Source organism: Microtus pennsylvanicus, chromosome 8 (assembly GCF_037038515.1).
Source record: "Microtus pennsylvanicus isolate mMicPen1 chromosome 8, mMicPen1.hap1, whole genome shotgun sequence".
In the NCBI taxonomy this organism is placed as follows: domain Eukaryota; kingdom Metazoa; phylum Chordata; class Mammalia; order Rodentia; family Cricetidae; genus Microtus; species Microtus pennsylvanicus.
Window position 1 is genome coordinate 68,068,417 of NC_134586.1, and position 17,234 is coordinate 68,085,650.

Sequence of the window (17,234 nt, forward strand, 5' to 3'; positions counted from 1 at the left end):
CCCCTGCCCACCTCTGTTCTACCATATCGGGCCAAGCCAGTTTCTTTCTTAACCAGTGGTATTCATGGCATACAGAGAGAAATCCCACATTACAGCCCTTTCCCAGACCTTTTCAGGACATAACAATCTAATCAAATTTGCTTTCCAAGTGCTAAAGATTATATCTGAGCACACATGAAAGCAGCACAGAAGGCAATATCCAAATTCAGAGTACACTGACCAGACTGGGTTCTATAGCTGTGCTCTGACATCCAACAAGAGTGAACATGTCTTATGAATTAAATGTAAATGTTTGTAATAAGAAGCACAAAATCACATCCAAGAACAATCCTGGGAACATAATGCACCTGAGGTAAAAGGCCTTATGCCTCTTTTTCCTGGAGTATCTCTCACAATTCCCCAAGGTATTGTTTAGCATGAATCCTTCTTCTGACCATGTTCTGACAGATATCCAAGAATAAGGTGGACCAATACAGAGTACAACAACAGGTAATAAATATAGTAGTGGTATGTGATGTAATTAACAGGTTGTTAAAGTCAAAATCATTTTGATAGTTTTAGCTATGATTCTCCAAAATTATAATCAACAGAGATGTTCTTCAGCAAGTGAATCAGTTAACTTTGACTCACCCAGTCTTAATGGATTATCATTTGATGATAAAGTGAAAATAGTTATCAAAAATGAAGCTGCTCATGTACTAGGGGTTTGAGGGGCAGGAATCTTCCATATATATCACCAAATGAAAGGAACTACTCTGGAAAATTACTTAAAGTATGATTTCACCAGTAGGACATTTAGGAAAACATAGTGAAATTGTGGAGTAAAAAAAGACAAATAGACAACAGAGGACTCGACAAATAGCTCAGAGATTAAGAGTCACCTTCTTTGCAAAAGTCCAGGGCTCAGTCCCAGCACCCACATGATATAGCTCACAACCACCTTCTTGCCAACTCAAGGATCTTAACTTGCTCTTGCAGTCTTCCCATACACCTATACTTACAACTCTCCCCACAAAATACAAATAACTAAATGATGACACATATAAATCCTTCAAGAGACATATGATTGTCAGGGTTGAAAGCAATAGGGGAAGGATAGATATCATACAGAAGATATTTTTAGGGCAGTAAAATCATTCCTTATGATACTACTGTTAGTGATACATAAAATGCATGTTTATAAAGTCCACTGCATTTAACAAATTAAGGACAAACTTTACTATGAATCCAGTATTACTATAAATTGAGATAATTATGGTCAATGTAGAAAGAAGGTGATAGTGTGGAAAGTTGTAAATAATTTAAAGATATTCTACTTTCTACCCACTTTTACTGTAAATTTAAGGTAGAAACCCTATTTAAAAGAGACATTGTTCAGGAAAACTTTTCAGAAACAAATCTCCAAAGCTGACAGACTGAATGAGGGCACTGTTCTACAGAGATCTGACATTTAAATGTATAAGCTCTAGGTGCAATTTTACTTAAGATTGTCGGTGTTGTTTTGGAGTCTTTTCTAAAAATCTAGATGTCACATCATTGCAGATAAAATTATCCTTAATTTATGCGATAGTTTTCCATTTGAACACAAAAGTGTAGCTTTAACAGTTTCTTTTCTTATTTATTTTGGCACTCATATTTAATATGAGCGGGAAGCCTGATTTTCTGAGTTCTATATATGAAGGGCAATAGTTTGAATGAAGAAAAATCAAAGATGTATAACAACCAGTCACCAACAAAAGAAATAAAGATAGGAAAAGACAAAATGATAATTTTGTGGAGTCCAGTGATAGATATGACATGATATGATAATATATAAATAATATTTATATTATTATTACTAAATGAGTAAATTGGTATTGTGTTTGAATTTTCAATGGGAATAAGCAAAAGGAGAGCTTTCCTTTATTTAAAATAAAAATGAGTTATTAAATTCCTTGAAGTCAGGAAGCAAAAATATCAGCTGGATTTGATTGATTGTGCCTTATTTGTATTGACTGAATAATGTCTTTAGGAAATGTGATTGTCAGAGAACATTTTGGTGCATTGTGAAAGCAAGGGATAGACCAAGGGTATAGGGAATTTGGAATGGTTTTGTAGTATATTTTTAGTTAACACCAATTTAAATGTTGCATGAACACAGAGTTTACAAATTACTTTCAATTTTTTTTCAATAATATCTTACAGTCTTGATACTACAGAACAAAAACAAGGGAAATCTCATGTTCACATGGAAGTTCATGACCTAGATGAATTTGTTGCCAATTAGAGCAGTATTATAAATATAAGCCTAATTAATAGAACTAAAAATCTATATAATTTAGTTTATACACTCCAGCCTGACTCAAACAATGGAAAAATCACAGTAATAGCCGGTTGGTGATAGTGCATGCCTTTAATCCCAGTACTCAGAAGTCAAGGTAGGTGGATTTATGAGTTTGAGGCAAGCCTGGTCAACATAGAGAAACACTGCTTAGAAAAATAAAACAACAATGACCCCCTGCAATCACAGTAATAATATCAGGAAAAGGTCAGCCTCTTTGAGTGAACATTTAACTGGGGCTACTATAATCTTTATTTTGGGAACATTTAAAATTAGAGGTCCCTCCCAGTTTCTGTAACTCTCCATGTAGTTCTGCTATGGAATTTCTCTGCTTTATTTGAAGCACTTCACCAGCCAGATTCCTGCCAGCTACTCACTAAAAAATCTTGCAAACCCTTGCTTTAAACCAATGATTTCTTCAAATTCAAGTAGAAGGTCAGCTTCCAGTCTGCTCCAGTTCACGGGGGTCATATATTTTAGCACAAATTCTTTAATTGATCTGTATGTATTTATTTATTTAGATAACCTGTTAGTTGATTTTATTAAACCTTCCTCCCACCACTCAACCTGGATCTTCCTTAGAGTATTTCTCCTGTTTCTATAGATTGAGCACAAGGAAGAGGTTCAGAGGGAAGAATGCTGACAGTCCCGCGGTGCTACTGTCCGTGGTCCTGAAGCTGCATTGTTCCGGATGAACTTGGTTTCTAAAGCTTGCTGTTGCTATCCTTTGTCCACCTTTCCCAGGACGTGTTAAAGACGGTCAAGCGGTGACGGGAAAGAAAAACAAAGTCAAGGAGACATTGGGAGAGAAAGATAGAGGATCGTATAGAGGTAACTAAGAGATAGGAGGACGGTTGAGTTCCAGGTGGTTTCCAAACAACTGCAAATTTGCAGTTTAGGAGCAACAGTGGATCAAACTACCGCGGATACAGCCAAAGGTGAAAGGGTAATCGGAATGCGAGCACCCAGTCATTCAGGGCCATCTAAGCATGGCATGAACAAAGGACTCAGTGGACGAGGGCTTCCAGATGCAATAATCATCATTTGCATTTCAATCTGCCATAAGCCTTCTTCCACTTTTTCCACTTTTCCCGCTTTGGTGTATTACAGACAAAGCCAAAGTTGTCTTTCGGCACTGTGGTCTAACAAAGACAATTGTAACTTATGCTTCTCCCTGGATATAGCTGTGTACCGGTTTTGACTCTAAGCATGTCTCACAGACCCAATCACAGTTAGACCCCACTTCTGACTAACAAGGCACACGTGCTTCTTATTCATGTTTCCCACTCGTGTAACCCCTTGGAGGACAGAGAGTGACTTTAAACATTTTGGATACGTCAACATCCTAGAGTGCTTAATACAGACTACTGCAATGCCTTCCACAGAAAATGCATCCACAGAGATTTTGTTAAACAGCTTCGGCCCTGTTTTCTCTAACAGTCCCATCCTCTTCCAGGTTTTCCCGCGTTCGGGGAATCCAGGTCCACCAGGGCCCTGGCCTCCTGCTGCCACGTGGTCCAGTCTTTCTGAGTATGATTCTCCATTCAGTCCTCCATCACCCAATGCAGATCATTCAGGAGCCCAGCCCCTCCTGGACCGGCCGCGTCAAGCTCCTGGTCCCCGCCCAGAGGGTAACGCCATTGCCATGGAGACGGCACCTGCGCCCTCTGTGGCGCCTGTCTCCAGTCCCGCCCCTCGGGCGCTCCCGGGCCGCGCGCCCGCGTGCTCATCCTTTGCCAGCCCGGGCGAGTCGCGGGCACGCGCCAGAGAGCGAGAAAGCGGCTACGCGTGCGCACTGGGCACCTCCCCTAGCGGCGATTCGGGCCGCTGCCGCTCGCTAGGGCAGGACGCGGGGCGGGCGGGGGGAGGGGGGAGCGGCTTTGCTGGCAGCCCTGAGTGAGGCGGAGACCCGGGTGGAGCGGGCGGCACCGCACCTCGGCCAGAAGCAGCTGCAGCAGCTGCCCTAGTCCCCACCGCCGCCTCTCCAGCCGTTCTGTCATTCCACGCCAGCTGCTGCAGACAGAGGACGAGGAGGAGGAGGCGAGAAACTCCCACCGACCCACAGAGGTGAGTCCCGGGCAGAGCATCCTCCATCCTTGCCTGCCTCCCTCCTTTCCTGCCTCCCTCCCTTCCTCTCGATCCTCCCCTCCCTCCCGCTCGCTCCCCAGCCCTCCCGCCCTCATCCTTCCCAACATCCCTCTCTCCTCTCCGCTCCTTTCTTCCAGCCTTTCTTTCATCCCTTTCTTCTTTTACCCAGCCCTACTTCCTTTCCTCCCTTTCTTTCTTCTCTGTTTTTCTTTCAGTCACTCACCCTCCAGCTCATCTTTCCATGCCTTTTATCTATCTTCTCTTCATCTCACCCCCTTCTCAACCTCACCCCTTTCCCGGTGGGTGGGATGGTGGGGAGCATCCTTGTCTGCTACAACTGTCCGGATTCAGGGGCTTCTGGAAAATTGGTCTCATGTACCAAGAGAGGCACTGTCGCTCAGAGAATGCCCTGCAGTTCTTTACATTGTCAGGATTAAGGGTCAAGTTGAATAGAGTACTGGGAACTGGAAGGAATAGAGTCCAGGAACAATCTATGGATATGTGCTATAAAGGATGGGGGTGGGGAGGTTGTCACTTTAGATGTGTTTCCAAACGCCCCCCACTCCCCTCTTCAGCAGTTTCTTCCTTTTTTTTTTCCTCCTGGGAATTGCTTTTTCCCAGTGTGTATCACACCAATTTAAAACCCAGCTTTCTCTGTTTTGATTGTCGTCTCCATGAGAAACCACAAGGAAAGAGAAGCCCCGGGAAGGGAACAAGAGAGAAAGAGGGGAGGGGTGGGGAAGGGTGGCAACAGTGGAAGCCTGTATCCCTTCCCCTAGGCCTTTCTGGATTGACATTTTCAAGCCACCGGCCTAATATTCAGCTTGGACTTGAACCTGTGTGTCCTTGGCTCTGTCACTACCTACTTCACAAACAGAAACTCTCTCAACTTTAATGCCCCGTGCATTACACATTGTGTTTTGCTTGGTATGCAAAACACCCGGAGAACTTGGTTTGAGGCAATAGGAAGATAGAGCTTTTGTTCATCCCTGGTTAACTTCAGGAGACGGAGAATGGCTAGCCGGTTATTGCAGAATGAGACTGTACTCCTCTGTCTTGTAAACATATCATTTTGATAGCGTTAGCCGTGTGATAGGATTCAGCATAGGCACTCTCAGTCCTTCTCAGCCGCCTTATAGAAACCCTCATACTTGAAGAAAAATGTTCCAGGTGACTGCGTCCGTACCCAGATTTACACTTATTGAAAAGTTGAATTGCCTCTGGGGTTATTGTTAAGAATTTAAAATCTTCAGTCAATTTTTCATCAGTTACTTGCACTGAAAATTGTGTTTGACATTGCTTCCTTTAGCTTCACCTCTGACTAGTCTGTCTGTGTCAAGGATGGCATGGCAATTCTCCTGTTTGCAAGTGTTGTTTCTAAATGATTGACTTAGACAGCGGTTACTTACATAGCAGGACAGCAATGCTGGCTCAGTTTATCATCTCAGTGAGTCTAATTGTATGCATAACACTGGAAAAATTAAAGATTTATGTTCTGTCCTGTTGAAATTCTTCTGAGCATTAACACCTCCCCCAACCTTAACTTTAAGAAACCTAAATTTTAGTACATAAATAGTATGAGCAGAGGGACCGAAACTAGATTCGCTGAAGCTGCCAGTCAATAACGACAGTATGGAGTAAGTTTTGGATTTATTTCTTTTACTGAAATTTTGATGACATTCCAGCAGTGTAATAGGCACTTTTGCATTTTATGTGAATGTCCAGTCAGAGTTGAAATGAAGAGAATTGCCTTCTTATGTGGCAGAGTGCAACTCTGACCAACAGCGGATACCGACGATCGTCTGGATTAGTGTTTGGAAAGTGTATGATATAAGGAAACAAGAGAGGTCTCCCCCTTTCTTTTGCCCTGGAGGAATGCCGCTCCTTTCATGGCTTGGCAGGCTTATCATCCATGTGGCAGAAGCTTGGTTGAAGTATCGTTTACAAATGTCTCCAGGTAGAAATGTGGTCAACCGTGTATGTATTTGAGTGGTTATATTAGCTGACTGTAAATTTGCACACAGGTGTGTTTTGACTATTGCTGTGTCTTTTCTTGTCCTGAGTTTCAGTCAGTGGAAAACTTTCATGGCAATTTTATGGGGATGCTAAGTTTTTTTTTTGTTCTAACTTACTTTCAAATGCCCTTTTCCCTGCCAATCTATTACACTTGCTTTGTGGAGTTCTGAGTGTGGGAGGAGCAGTCCCTCATCAGTCTGTTTTTTCCATGTTGCAGTTTTTCTGCACAGAATGATGAGCTACTATCTCAGAAAGGAATACAGTGCTCACTATGGCTCGAAAAGCACATTTTATCTGACTCTTGCTTATAAATATTCATCAATATTGTGAAAGCAGACTGAAGTTATTAAAGAAATAGAAAATAAAATATTTTGTTTATGACAATATCTTAGGAGAGTAGATGAGTGAGATGAATAAAATATGAACCAGAAAAGGAATGAATGCATAAAGAGGCAATTAGGTGTAGCTGGGGTATAGCTGAGTGATAGTTCCCTTGTCCAACATGCTCTAGGTCCTGGACTTATTGCACATCATCCCCCAAAACAGAACACACATACAAAAAAAAAGGTTGCTACCTTAACTAACAAATACATTCTCAAGAACTTTATCTCCAGAAGCATCTGCCTTTTATTTCATGGGTCTTTAAAATACAAACAAAGACTTCATAGAATATGTTGCAAACCCCACATGAAATATTGTAAATATGTCTTTTATGCCTCTTTTTTTTCAAGCTCTTGACACATATGCAGAGTAATTTTGCCTAGTGTGAGCTTCAGAAAAAGGTGTAAAGAAGAAAAAGACTCTTTGGTCTCAGCTCATAGGTTAGTTGAAGATAAAAGGTATTTGCATTAGGTGCGGTTTTACAGCTGCAATGAGCTAGTTCTTTGGAGAAAGTTTCCAAGATGAGTTCAGTTTCTCTTGCTTAAGAACACTGTGTCCTTACCTGCAATTAAGAAACTGGCTTTTTCAGTGGTATAAGATTATGGCGCAAGGAGTTTGCTTTGAAGTTAAATGTGTTTAGTACAAAACTTGGAGCAAGGTATGTTTTTGCATTAGTATTATTTTAAATAGGTGGACAGATTTAAAAAAAACATTCCAACATTGTATATAGAATTATGCACCTCAAAGATGGAGGAGAGCTATGACAGCAGTACTGAAGGGGACAGATGTTTGTGTGACCATGAAAAATGTTTTATTTAGTAGGAGCACTCAAGCTTGTGTGGAAATCCCAGAGAAGAATGCCAAATAGTATGGGTACGGCAGCTGGACTAAAAGCAGAAATGGAGGAGGAAGCCTGGTATGATGTGAGGCGTATCAACAAGGCTATTCATTTTTTAGACTATTGGTAAATTGGTGAATATTGTAAAAACGTTAAACATATTATTATAGTGAGTACTCTGCTACCTCAGACAAGTCCATTGGCTGTACCTTGGTACACACTTTCTCACTGGAGATTCACTTAGCAGTTAGCTGCTTTTAATTTTACTTCCATGTCGTCACACCTAGTACTCCATCTTATCATAAGACACAGAGCCCGGGAGTTTGTGCCACAGTTAGACCCACAGTATGCTTTTCTTGTTTTTTTTTCTTAAACTGTGAGATAGAGAAAAGACTTGATACTTCCTAGAAAAAAATCATTTAATATTATCATTATCACACCTCCCTTTGCTTTTTCTTAAGTTCCAGGATGATATCTCTTTAGAAGATATTTTATTTTAACATACACAAAACCACAACTTCTGAAAGTAATTATTTCTTGGAGCTTTCTATTTTACTCGTGATATTATAGAGTTACTAAATTTTCTTTTAATGAAGATACAAAAACCTTCATGATTCCAAACAAGAGTAATCTTGTTTGGTATTTTGTTGGTGAACTAACACATGGTGAAAACAAGAGTGTCTGCCTGGAACTTGTTCTGATCACACTGAAAATCTGGAGGGGCAAATGTTTGTAGACAACCTCTGCTGGTCAATCATTAATTTTATTTGCGGTTCATAAGCTATTTTGTGGAATATATCCACCTAACAGTGGAAGTGGTAGGAATGTACTTTCATCTGAATATAGATTTCCAGGAAGTACTCTCTGCAAGCAAGTTCAAAGTAGCAGTGTTTGTAATGTTTTTGTTTAATCTGCTTTTAATGGTGCACACAGCTTCATTGCCTTTTTCCTAATAGTAAAAAAGTTTTTCTTATATTTATTTTAATAATCGTAATAATACATAGAGTTGATCTTAGCTTAACTTATATTATTCATAAGTAAGTGTATTTCCAAAAATGAATAGAATATAAGCTGGAATCTTAAAAATGTTTATTACTATTATTATTTTACACTTTCACACGTCAGGCATACTGACTACTGTATGTCACCCCCATTTTTTTTACCACAGCTCTCCTCCATCCTCTCAACAATTATCTTTCAAATACACTGTTTGTTTTGTTTGTACTCATTGAGATTAAACAGAACTGTGTATGTAACAATGGATTTATAAGGATCCGTTGTACCTATTGGGCTCAGCAGGTAAAAGGTAGGCTGTCTTTCTTGACTGATTGTTGGTGAGGCAGGTCTTGTGTGGGTTCAGTGCAGGAATCTATAGTTGTGAGTTAATGATAATAATGGGTGTATAGAGTCTAAAAGATGACATTCCACAGCCTTTCTTGTTGTCCAGCTTTTACACAGCTGGCTGTCGCTTCCACAGTGTTCTGAAATGGTTGCATAAATGACTTGTTTAGGGATGTGGCATTTTTATTTTCTACTTGGGATTCATTCTTTGTTTTAGATTTTTCAAAGATTCCGCAGATCTAAATAAAATATGTAAGATGTGTCATTTCTACTAGCAACAGATGATTTTGAAAAAGAAGTGTTTTGAATATTTTTAGTTTCTTGGTATGATTTTCACCTTTAACATGAATTTGAACACAACCACAAATATATATTTACATCTCTTTGAAATGATTGCTCAGGAAATATTATGACAACAGAAAGTGATGGTATAATTTCATAACTCTTATTATTTCAGGCCTTTACTATGAAAAAGAATAGCATTACTCCTTTGATTTGAAGGTTTGGTCCATATACACAGCTCTAACATCATTATTTTCATGTTTAATGATGATAGAAATTTCTATGTGTGAAACATAGTTGTTTTTCTTATTAGTTAAAGATAGTTAACAAGCAGGAAGATTGAGTAAGGTTGACACAAAATGGAAGAATTTTGTATATTAATAATAATTATTATTAATATATAAAATTTGCAACTTCCTGTTCAATTAGGACTTTCTTTTATTTTCACTGTCATAATAATAAAATTCATGCTTTAATTTTTTAAATGTAAGATTATATGTATATATATAGGCATTAAATAGATGTATTGTTTCTGTATCTGTATCTGAATATATATGTATTTTCATGCTGTGAGTGTGTTCATTCTCGTGTGTGTGGTCACGTACGATGGCACACGTTTGGAGGTCAAAGGGCCACCTTAGGCGTCATTTCTAATCTTCCACATTGAGACAGGATGGTATGTTGTGAGTTTCCTTTCTGAAGTTCCCATCTCTTTATAAGAGTTCTAAGATTACAGGTATATTCTACTGTGGTGACAGGGTTCAACTGAGGTGTATATGTTTGTGTAGCTATCACTGTATCTTCTCAACTTACACCACACACACGTACCACATATGTGAGTATACATATGATGTTTTGAAAACTATAACATGGATGAGAAATTAATGTAAACTCACACATGGTTTATGTGTGGTGGTCAGAGGACAATTTGCTAGAGTTCTTTCTCTGTACATTCCAGAGTTTGAATTTACAAACCATTTCTCTCTCTCTTTTTTTTTTTGCCTTCTACGGAAAGACTTGGTACAGTAGTTTTAACAGAAGATTTCCAATTACACTCCTCCGAAAGCAAGTGCACATGCGCTCCCCCCTCCACGCCACAGCCTCATGGTATTGAGACATCATTTTTGCCCTAGAGATGTATTTTATGGTACAACAATTTGTTTAATCAAATAGCTTATTCACTTACATGTGTACTGCCTAGGATTGCTGTATTCAACGTATAGAATATTTCTTTCTTTATGTGATTTTTGTATGAATTGCTCAGGTTTTGTCTTTCTTTTTTTCTTTCATAATTTACTGTTCTAGATACTGATGTAGGTTGAAATACAGAATCCAAACCCACTGAGTATGTTGTCTGAAATTTGTTTATAATTTTGGATGGCATATTTCTTTTTTAAAATTATTTTTTCACTTATTTTACATATTGATAGTTTCTTCTCCCTCCTCTCCTTCTATACCCCTACCACCTGCCTCTCCTCTGTTTCTGTCCAAAAAGAGGCAGGCCTCCCATGGATATCAACAAAGCATGGCATATCAAGTTGAGGTGGAACTGAGCTCCTTCTTTGTTTTAAGGCTGGGCAAGGCAACCATGTGTGAGTAATAGGCTCCTAAAAGCCAGCTCAAGCATTAGTGACAGGCCCTGATCCCACTGCTAGGGGATAGGTATATTTCTGAAAGGAAATATAGAGGAATCGTTGTGTGATCTTTGAGCTAGGCAAATACTTATTAAGCCTAAAGAGCACTAATTGTGAAATTTAAACTATGTTAAAATTTAACAAAATTAAATGACAGCAATTTCATTTTTCAAGATACATGGCCAATACTACATTTGTGTATTTCTTTCTCTTGTACATGTGACAAGGAGCTTGAAGATGAGAGAGAGAATCTCTCTTCTCAATAAGAAGACAAAGATCTGATGGAAAAGTTAGTCCACAGTCTGAAGATGTGTTTCACACAAGAAGACTTACAGATGAAAATGTCTGCATAGAATGGCACTTGGGTTTCTTTTTGTGTGTGTATGTGTGCTGTGTATTCCATATGTATGTGTGCACATGTGCACATGCACACATGTTCACATACGTGTAGCGATTAGAAATCAGTGTTGGGTGCATTCTTAGATCCTGCTTGACTTTATTTATTGAGCTGGTCTCTTGGAGAGCCTAAAACTCACCAATTTGGGATAATCTAGCTAACCAGCTTGCCCAGAGAAACCCCCTGTTGCTTACTCAGGATTGCTGAGATTACAGGTGATTCCTACACCTGCCCAGCATTTATACAGGTGCTGAGGACAAGGACTTGGGTTCTTAGAACTATCCAACATATGCTTTAGCCGCAGAGCCATGTCTTCAGTCCAAGTGTTTAATTCTTTTACTCATTCAAATGACAAAAAAAAAAAAAACCCATACAGATTAGGGCTAAGGAGTGGCAGACTAATTAAGAACACTTGCTGCTCTTGCAGAGGACCCAACTGCCTCTAACTCCAGCTCTGGGGGATTTGAAGCTTCTGTCCTTCACAGGTACCTGAACTCATGTGCCTATGCCCACACATAAAGATGTATTTGAAAATAAAACCTTAAAAACCAATATCACAACATTAATCGTGAAGTTTCTAAATGATGAAAATTAACATCAAGTTTAGAGGAGAATGGTAAACAACCGAATATGGTACTTATACATGACAAATAAGAATGCAATACGTTGGGAAACAGCCTGAAACTTCTAATTTTAAAAGTTCTTTTATTCCATGACTGAGAAAATAAAAAGCATATAGAAACTTTCCTATGAAATCTGTGACAGTTTTACTCACAGCGCCTTGAATCCAAAACAGCCCCAGACTCCATCAAATCCCCGTCTAAGGTTATTTCTTTGAAAGAAAATTAGCGCATCTGATGATGGTGGTGGCGAATGTATGAGTTCATAAATGCACTGTGAAAACCAGTTGTGTACAACCTGTCTCCAGAGGGATAGAAAGGCATTGAAAGGGCTTGTGAAAGTGTTCAGATATCAGTGGGATGGGTCTGAGGTATAGAACTGTGTGCCGCTCTTCCTCAGTGGCCTGCTGCTCTAGCCTCACTGAGTGTTGACCTCATGTGCAGTAAGTACTCTGGCAGCTGCTCTGGTTTCTAGTGGAATGTAAGCAGAAACCTCTAAATGAGGACACTTTTGCCAGAAGCCATCCTGCAGGCCGCTCTCTTCTCTGACTGCTCAGCACTGGGCAGAGTCAGTGGAAGAACTGACAAGCAGAAGAAAGTGAATGACGAGTAAGCCTTCTTGTTTGTAAAAGGTGCATTTACAGGCTACCATGGCATTCTCAGTAAATCGGAGAGAGCTGGAAGCAAAAGGCCCTGTGGGTTTTGGGACAGCCTGTTATTTTGGGCATGTGGGTAAAAACAGGTATCCGAGGGTACTCTGGGACATAAGGAAAGGATTCAAATTGCCCTCCCAAAGGCTGAGCTGGAAGGGAACGGAATGTAGATTCAGGGACCAGTTGAAAGTGGGTAAGCACACAAACATTGCCAAGTAGTGTGAAGCAAGCAGGACCCATGGGGTTGGGACAGGAGGCAAAAGTTAGTGTTGGCAATAGTCTGGGATCCAGGCAAGCTAGCTTGATTGCAGTTTGCCCATCTGTGAAATCAGGACCTCAGGCAAGAAGGTTTACATGTTTCGCTTGTTCAGGGTGAAGCCAAAACAGTAATTATTCTTTAACTGTTTTCTAAGGTATTTCTCATGGATAAAACTATAGATTCCCATGGATAAAATACTTATTTTTTCTAACATTTTTTCTATTACAGTCCCTTCGCAAATAATTGTTGGTTGAATTTAATCTCTGAACCAGCTCCATATTTGAATAAAACCCTACAGGTTTCTGTTCCAATTTGTCAGTCACTCATTAAATATTTTCCTATAAGGCATGAAAACTATTGTGTGTACCTGTGTGTGTTTGCGTGTTAATGTGCATGTGAGTGTGTGTGTGTGTGTGTCTATGTGTGAAAAATATCAGTTCAGAATCCATACAAGAGTAAGACAGGGCATTTGCTCTCACAAATTGACAGCCTGCCCACAGATATAAAACAGTCTTCTGAGCACTTTAATGCTACATGCGAGAAGTTGAGGTATTCTTTTCTAGCACTCCAGTTTCATGGCTCAGAAATCCAGGCTGTTACTAAAGGAAAACTCAGTTCTTGTAGTAATGAAATTAAGAGAATAGAAGAGAAGGTGAAGTTACATTAGAAACATTGTTTTCGTTCCAGATTTGGTCTGGGACTGGCCACAGCTATTCCTGCAGGATGATGGGTTCAGAAAGGAACTGTGGGAGAGATGGGAAAACAACATCCAGGGTCGTTACTGTCATGTGCTGAGAAAACAGCTGAAAGGGAGACCCAGTGAGAACACAAGCTGGGACTGGAGAAATGTTGACACATTGTGTTGATGGAGGTATCTCAAGAATGAAACAAGAGACACATTGTTTACAAAGAGCAGGATTTATCTTTGGTACTGACACAGTAGCACTGCCTACTGTCCAGAAAAAAACAAGGAAAATATGTGGGAAAGGCAAAACAAGTTTGTAGTATAACTATGCACCAGATGAACATTTGGAATAATTCTAGCCCCATGCCCTCATGACTATATTCTAGTTTATCTTATAGTGAAGTCTTCTTAAAGCACTGCTTAAATCCTATCATTTTATATCTTATTTTAAAACTAAATGTATTTAAGCATTTTCCAGCATAATAAAAATTTTTCTACATGTTTTTGAGATACATCAAAGCTATTGGAATATAAGATCTTAATATATACAGTTGAAAAATGCCTGATATGCTTTGCCTTCTAGTATGGTGTATGTCATGGGTAACATACTAACTTTGGGAACCCTCTCCAGACACACCTGGGAAAAGGTAGCAAATACCTATGTTGAAGTGGTTATTAGTGGGTGTTCAAATGTTCAAGCATACACACACACACACATGCACTCATGCACACACACAAACACACACACACTCTCACACACAGAGGGGATGCCCTTCTTAAACAGAGGTGATGCCCTTTACATAAATATTATTTATGGTGGTAACTCCAGCACCAGGGGATCTGATGCCCTCTTCTGGCCTGCAAGTACCCTGCATCTACATGGTGCACCTACACTTGGCACATAGGCATAAAATAAATAAATCATTTTAAAGAGGAAAATATCACCATGCTAGTATTCGATGGTCTCGAACTTGAGGTTTTCATTTCTAGCTATCATTTGCTGTTCAGTGTGGGTCTTCTGTGGGTTCTGCAGGTTTTTGTGCCTCCATAGACAGTTTGTTTTGATGTTTTGCCATTTCAGGCAAGACTGTAAGGAACATCTTTTTACAAGTTTTTTTTTTTTTCCACATGGACCAGCGCCTTATGTTTTAATGCTGCTAACTACAACTGCTAGTTCAGGAAGTGTGTTCGCTTTCTACTTTGATAGTTAATGCTAGGCTTCTTTTAAAATAGTATATAAATTTTGTTCTACCTGCAAGTATAAAATTGCCTGATTCCACATCTCTATGCAAATACAAGATAATTTTGTACATATAAAAGTTTGCCAGTAAGAACCTGAGAGGCATAGTTTTTCTACTGTGATGTCTAGAAAGTCTGCTTATTTTCTGTGTAATGACCTGGTGACTCCTTCTGCTGGGAGTTATGTCTGTTTTTAGGTTGAACCTTTTACATGATTTCACTCTGTGCATCTTAGAAGAGTTTTTTTTTTCATTCTTGAAGTCATGATAGAGTGTCATAATCTCTGTAGTGTAGAGTGTGTTGTGAGATCCAAATGCTTTTCCTTTTCTAAGCTTTATATTTACTCTTATACCCCTTTAAAAATAAGACTATGGTGGTCCAACCTTTATTAAATTTCAGAACCAGCATTTTGGTATTTTGACCTTATTTAAAGGAAATTTTGAAGGAGAAATGATTGCATCTTTTTTGTCAGAGTCTCATTAGTTTTTTAGTTTCCATTCTATATCTTTGAGGATCATGTATAGCTTTCCTCGCAGAAGAAGATCCTATCATTTTGTGCTATTTATTCCCATCTTATATATCTAAGTTGTTCTGTTTTTATTGTGGGGAATTGGCAGCTTTGCTTTATAGTTTCTACTGATTCTTCTCTGGTACAGAGATCATGCCTTTTTGCTTTTTATAATTGGTTCAGTACCATGTCACCTTTTTGAAATCCTTTTCTGTTTCAAAACATTTGTCTTTCTCACATTTTTTTCTTAAAATTTCTGTGACCATTTTATATTTTAAGGCAAGAAATTATTTGTGAATATAATGTTCAGTGGTGGAGAACACTTTCCTAGTGTGCAAGAGGCTTCAAGTTCAGTGCTAGTACTGTAAACATAATAGTAATACTTATTATAATAGTGAAAATGAGATACATTTTACTAATGAAAAATAAACACTGACTTCCATATAGTTTCTGCTAACATTTAACTTAAAATATTTTTTCTAACATGGGTTTAGTGAAATTTAGGTACTCCTTATATCTTAAATACTTGGTCAAAACAGGAAACTTTAAAAAGAGATTCCAGATATCTATCTATTGGGGCCAACACATCTCAATTCACTAATACCCATATCTTTCTGTTTATGAACCCCTCTTTGGATGAGCCATATTGTATAAATAAAATACATATACTCTCTTGCATACTGACTTGGCAATTTTTCTGGGCCTCTATGAATATTTTATGGAGATTGTTTTCCTATGTAGCTTCCTTGGGTCTGAAAGTATCTTTCTAAATTGCCACAATCGTGTTGACTGAACAATGTTCACTATATGACATTTTTAAAAATCATAAGACAACTTTATTCTTTGGATATTTGGTGTCTTATTTAGTCATTTGTATGTTCAAGCTTCTGTGGATGACAGCACCTTCCCTACCCTACATCTAGCACCGTTTCTCAGACATGTGGACATATTAACTCACTGGCTGCCTGACCCACAGGAGGCTTTAGTTGTCTCATGCTATTGGCCAGAGCTTACCTTTTTAAAAACTAATTCATTAAATTTCTGTTTGTCTAAATACCATATTTGTCAAGCTTGGAAAGGTTAATGTTAGATTATTCCTATAATTTTCTAGCATTTTTTTGATTTTTTTAAATTATATGTATATGTGTGTATGATGTGTAGTTATGTGCGTGTGAGTCAGGTACTCACAGAGGCTAAAAGAGAACGTTGGATCCCCTGGAGCTGGAGTTGTTGCCAGTTGTGAAGCATCTGATGTGAGTGCTGGGAACCAAGTGTGAGTCCTCTGCAAAAGCAGTTGGTGCTCTTAACCCTGACACATCTCTCCAGCCCCCAAATAATTATATTAAATAAAAACTATCACTGATTGTGCAAGTTGAGAAAAGGGATTCATTGGTTTGAAATTTAATTATTCATCTGGTTTAGGTTATATATATACATACACACACACAAATATATATATATATATATATATATATATATATATACATAAAAATTTGTTATTCTATTCTTCTCCCTCTGCTTTCTCCCCCCCCCCCCCATAATTGTAAAACTTGAGGCTCTAACACTCAACTACATTTCTAGTACATATTTGTTATAGCTTGTTTTATGTCAGTGACACAAGATAAAGTCGTCTGAGTGGAGGGAATAAAAAATACCTCCATAAGCCTGGGCTGCAGGCAAAACTCTAGGGAATTTTGTTAGCGACTGATATAGGAGGGCCAAGCCCATGTGGATGGTGCCTCCCCTAAAATGATGGTCCTGAGTTCTATAAGAAAGCAGATTGTGCAATCCGTAAGGAGCAAGCAAAGCAGCACTCTTTTATGGCCTCTGCATCAGCTCTGCTTACAGTTTTCTTCTGGGTGTTCTTGTCCTAACTTCTTCTTTTTTATGATGATGAACTGGTATATGAAATGTAACCAAATAAACTCTATTATTACCAAATTTCTTTTGGTTACAATGTTTCACCAAAATAA

The 17,234-nt window shown here is 38.8% G+C and overlaps 1 protein-coding gene across 4 annotated transcripts in view; it reads left to right on the forward strand.

Annotated features, from left to right (window-relative positions):
- Positions 1 to 4,055: 4,055 nt before the first annotated feature.
- Positions 4,056 to 17,234, forward strand: part of Ctnna2 (catenin alpha 2) — a 1,099,183-nt gene continuing 1,086,004 nt past the window's right edge. For all 4 annotated transcript variants that reach the window (XM_075983800.1, XM_075983801.1, XM_075983798.1 and 1 more), the window contains exon 1: positions 4,056 to 4,387. The gene's annotated coding sequence lies outside the window, so the exon portion shown is untranslated. The remainder of the gene's footprint in view (positions 4,388 to 17,234) is intronic.